The 5,677-nt window shown below is 40.1% G+C and overlaps 1 pseudogene; it reads left to right on the top strand.

The window, feature by feature from the left end:
- Positions 1 to 679: 679 nt before the first annotated feature.
- Positions 680 to 5,677, top strand: part of LOC114009687 (zinc finger protein 248-like) — a 40,643-nt pseudogene continuing 35,645 nt past the window's right edge.

Here is a 5,677-nt window from a genome sequence, read left to right as displayed (position 1 = left end):
ATATGACTCATTTGGAACAAGCTTGAAAAGTATTTCAAAAATAATTATTAATAATAGAAACCATGTAAGGACAAAGACAGATTATTTCCATGGATATGGGTTCTTTGATACTAAACATAGGAAAACTCATACGGGGAACAAATCCTGTGAAAATGATCAAAAGAAGAGATACTACACTCATAATGAGGACTTTGTTCACCAACAGAAAAATTCATCTTTGGAACAACTTCTTGATGATAATAATTGTGGGAAAGCCTTTCAAAGAAAGACAGCCTATATTAGATGTAAACGAGTTCCCACAGGAGGGAAATCTTCTGAAGGTAGTGAATCCAGACAAGGTTTCATCCCACAGTTAAAAGTCAATTTCTGTCCAAGAACTCTTAGAGAAAGAAAGCCCCATAAGTCCAGTAAAAATGAGAAATCCTCACACATAAAGAAAAAGCATGATCATCAAGGAGCTTACATCAGAGAGAAACATCAGGAATGTAAGAAATGTGGGAAGTCCTTTAGCAAGAAGTCAAACCCTACACAACATTAAAGAATGTACACACGAGAAAAGCCTGGCGAGTATAATGAAAGTAAGGAAGCTTTAAGGAAGTTGTACCACACTCAGAATGAGAACATTCATGCAGGAGAGAAAATCTATGACCATAAACAATGTGGGAGATACCTTCCTGAAATGTCAGCGGTGACTCAACATCAGAGAACTCGCACAACAGAAAGACTCAGCAGGTAAAGTGACAGTGAAAGAACCTTAAAGGAGAAATCACACCTCACACTCAGAGAGTTAACACAAGGGAGAAAATAGCCAAGATAACAAATGTTAAATCCTTGTTGGAGAAATCAAAGTGCACTCCATATCAGAAAAGAGCACGCTCCAGGAAAAAGCCCAGTGAGTGTAATGAGAGTGAGAGGGTCTTACGTAGGAAGTCAGACCTCACCCAAAATCAGAGAGCTCACCAAGGAGAGAAAACCTATGACTGTAGTAAGTGTGGGGACAACTTCCATAAGAAAACAGGACACACACACAGGGAAGAAGCCCTACCAATGTAACGAATGTGAAAAATCCTTCTTTGTGAAGTCAGACCTTACTGAACATCACAGAACTCACACAGGAGAAAAGCCATATGAATATAATGAATGTGGAAAGTCCTTCTGCCAGAAATCAGCTCTCACAGTCCATCAGAGAACTCACAAAGCAGAGAAACCATATAAATGTAACGCAAGTGGGAAAGCCTTCTGTGTGAAATCAAACCTTACTCAGCATCAAAGGATTTACACGGGAGAGAACCCTGTAAATGTAACGAGTGCTGGGGATCGTCTTGTGTGAAATCTAACCTCATGGTCCATCAGAGAACTCATACAGGAGGAAATCCCTACAGATGTCTCAGATGTGGGAACACCTTCTATGAAAAGTCAGCCCTCACAACACATCAGTGAATTCACACAGGGAAAAACCTTATGATTGTAATGAATGTAAAAAAAAAAAAAAAAAAAAAAAAAAAAAAAAAAAAAAAAAAAAGAAAGAAAGAAAACAAAAAACCTACAGCCAGAGGTCAGCCCTCACCAAACATCAAAGAAAAACACACAAGAAGAAAACTCCCATCGATACCCTCCCCGCATCTGTAAACCAAACTCAATGAGCGTCAGCAAACTCAGAGCAGAACCCCAAGGTGTTCAACACATATAGGAAGGTCTTTATTAATTGGCTGTAACTAATAGGAATTAGAGAACTAATACAGTATCAAAACCAAATGAATGCTTTGAATATATGAATGTTTTCAACAAGTATTTAGAGTTGAGTGAAAATACTTAATTTTAAGGAATATGGATAAAAATCCTCCTATGGAAATATTGTTTAACTGGAAGCCATATTTCAGAGGTGTTACCAAGCCTTTTTACAGAAAGATAACACAAATACTCTGTTCTTAATAGAGTGTGAATAATTTACATCATTAAATATGTATTTGAAGTTTTCTTAAAGTGTGTTGGGCTTTATATAAGTGTATCGTATGTGGATATGCTATATAATTTATTATATTTCCATACAAGAATCCACCACTGCCTCTGAATCACAACAATAAAATGTGTTAAGTGAAAACTGAAAAGTCACACAAACTGTGGCCAAACAATTCCACTTCTAGATAAGCACCGTAAAACAGTAGTTCTCAACGGGGCACCCTAGAAGGGTTTTGGAGATTCAGTTATGATTGTCAGAATGACTGAGGGTTCTAGAGTCATTCGGTGGGTGGGAGACCAAGGACACCAAGTGCCCTGCAATGTGTCCGTGAAGAGACAGGAGGGGCGTCCTGTAATACCAGTAGCTCCACCATAGAAAAACACTGTCCTAGAGAAATTCTTGCACAACTGCAACCACAAACTTACACAAAAATGTTCCTTGCAACATTGCAACCGTTTTTATAATAACAATTTTTTTAAAAGTACCCAAATGATATAAACATTGGTATGGTCATACAGTAGAAATAATGCACACCAATAAAATTAATTAACCTCAGTTCAGCACCTTGATAATGGTTCATTTCAATGTTGGGTGAAAAAAGAAAAATATAGAAACTGTTATTTATATGAAGTTAAAAAATAAATCAACAATATTTTGCTTGGGGATACATATACAAACAACAAAACCAGAAAGGAAAGCAAGTGAACTATGAACACAAAATCTAGACTAGCAGTTAATGGAAGAAGGGGCTTATAATCGAGGAGAGACAGAAGCTTCAAGTATCTTAAACAGGTCATTGGTATAGAGATATACCCAGAGCCGTCTTTTTATTTTTCTTTATATATGAATAGCATATATATTTCTGTTAAATGGATATTTTGTTTTAAAGGAAAATACTTGGAACATTTGCAAAGATGATTTTTGGTGTAAGAATCATAGTTAGGATTTTTTTCTTTCAGTTGTATTTCTGTGGCTAAAATCTCCCTAATGACTTTTTCTTTCTCTAATTTGTCAGAGGGCACTTGTGCTCTTTTTAATTTTATTTTATTTTTTCCTTGTGCTCTTAGGCATTAGCTCCTTTAGTCTCTCATCCAAAATGATCTTTAGGGAAAGTCTCACTGATAACAAAATATGTTCACATTATGCTGAGGAGCCATAGGCAACTGTGGAAAGGGCGGGACAGGGAAAAGTAAGGCGTTTCTGTCTTTTTGATTGATGGTGCTCCTTGGGCTGTCATTTCTAGCATGGAATTTTAAAAGATAACTTGTTTCAGTTTTATTGAGAGGGCACTGTGAATGGGGCAACTTGACTTCTAATATTTTCTTGTTTAAGTTTGTTTATTCATTTCCTGAGCAAGAGAGAAACAGAGAGAGAGCATCCTGACAGGGTCCGACACTGTGACCCTCCGTCAGCCCACCCGAGCCACAGACACACCCATGCCAAGTGGACTCAGGGAGACCTCCAGGCGTGAACCCAGAACCCTCTCACGTGGATCATCCTCAGCGAGCATCACGGAGCCACCACTGGCCCCTGGGCTTCTAATCTTGACATTGCCTCTAACCAACTGTGTGACTTTCCAGCCCAATTTAATTAATATTTAATATGAGTCCGATTTACATATACCAGGGTGCTTTTCTTATTCTGAATGTTGTATGTTGACTTACAGAGCAATTAGCACATCCTTAGAGGCTGAAAGTGATGATGAGTGTGGGGCCAGCTTAGAGTGGGGAAAGAATGAGTTGAGAATAAAGAAAGCACGTGTTCGCCCAATAGGTGACATGGTGGTTAAAGCAGCTGCATCCCACATGGATTACTGCATGGTTCAAGCCCCAGACCCAGCAGTCTGAAAAACATGGTGGGTATGTGTGCATACATGCCCAAAATCCCAAGAGGTGAAAAGAGGAGAAGGAATTGTGGCATGGCCATCCCCCCCAGGAGGGGGACTCTCTCTCACACGCACACGCACACACATACACTCACACCTCTATCTCCAGTGAGTATACACACCTTATAGCAAATTTTTTAAAATAAGCACATCTCTAGAGTATGTCTTAGACAAGCTTGAGGTTGAATTTCCTCAGCGGGCCTCATAATGCCCTCAGAGACACCGCTGTAACAAGCCTTTTCTTGTGGTCTGTTCCCTGACAATCCCGAGGACCACTCACTTTTCTGAAAGTGCCTTAACCCTCCCATGGCACACAGTCCTGATGGTCTCTGAATACATGCAGATGTTGCACACGTTGAACAGGAGGGTCAAGAAGTGTGTCCGGGGACCAGCAGACTGTGTAACAGTAATATTGCTGGACTCCCACATGGTCGACTCCAGTTCGAGTCCTGGGCCTGGTAGCTTAAAACATGTCAGGCACATGTGCGTGCGTGCCCAAGATCCCAAGAGGAGAATGGAGGAGAGGGTATTGTGGTGTGGTCATCCCCCACCCCCAGTGTGATTTCTCGCTTTCTGTCTCTGTCTCTCTGGTGAGCACATGCACACTAAAGCAAAAATCTCTCTTTTTTAAAAAAAAAAAGTGTGTTGGAAACCAGCAGTTGGCGTAATGGCTATGTCGCTGGACTCCCACATAGTCGACCGCGGTTCGCGTCCCGGACCTGGTGACTTAAAACTCACGCCGGATAAAAACAGACATATGGACCAATGGAAGAGAATAGAGACCCCAGAAATAACCCCCAAAGCTTACAGCCAACTGATCTTTGACAAAGGATGTCAGTCAATCCACTGGGAAAATGAAAACCTCTTTAGTAAATGGTGCTGGAAAAACTGGGTATCCACCTGCAGAAAGATGAAACTGAACCCCCATCTTTCACCATTAACAACAGTCAACTCAAAATGGATCAAAGATCTGAACCTAAGACCTCAGACAATAAAACTACTGGTAGAAAATGCTGGGGAAACTCTGGGAGACATTGGAGTAGGCAAAGACTTCTTAAATAAGACTCCTAAAGCACAGGGAATAATCCCTTATGCGAAAAAAAATGATTAACCCGATTAAAAGATGGGAAAGTGAGCTGAACAAAAGTCTCTCTAAGGAAGACATACGAACAGCCAAAAAGCATATGAGGAAATGCTCAACATCCCTCATCATAAGGGAGATGCAGATAAAAACCACAATGAGATACCACCTAACCCCTGTCAGAATGGCAAAGATTAAGAATATAAAAAGTGATAAGTGTTGGCGGGGATGTGGTGAAAAGGGAACCCTCCTACACTGTTGGTGGGAATGTAAACTAGTTCAACCACTGTGGAGAACAATATGGAGGTTCCTCAAAGATCTACAAATAGAACTACCATTTGATCCAGCAATCCCACTTCTGGGTATTTACCCAAAAGACAGGAGAACGCTCAGTCAGAAAAGTGCTTGCACATCCATGTTTATTGCAGCATTATTCACAATTGCCAAGACATGGAACCAACCTAAATGTCCACAAACTGATGAACGGATTGGAAAAGTGTGGTATATATACTCTATGGAGTATTACTCAGCCATAAAAAATAACAAGACCCTGTAATTTGATAGAAAGTGGTCAGATATGGAGGATCTATTGCTGAGTGAAGTAAGCCAGGCTATGAAAGAAAGATATTGTATGTATCCACTCAATATATACCGACTATCCGCACTCTATGATAGAGAGCAAAAAATCAGAGGACATAAAAGCAGTGAAGGTACTTAATGAGAATAGGACAGTGTGGAATGGGGGAAGTGA

The sequence above is a fragment of the Tupaia chinensis genome, unplaced genomic scaffold, assembly GCF_000334495.1.
Source record: "Tupaia chinensis unplaced genomic scaffold, TupChi_1.0 Scaffold000602_1, whole genome shotgun sequence".
Lineage (NCBI taxonomy): Eukaryota > Metazoa > Chordata > Mammalia > Scandentia > Tupaiidae > Tupaia > Tupaia belangeri.
Note: the sequence above shows the minus strand (reverse complement) of the source record. Positions and strands in the feature narration are given on the sequence as shown.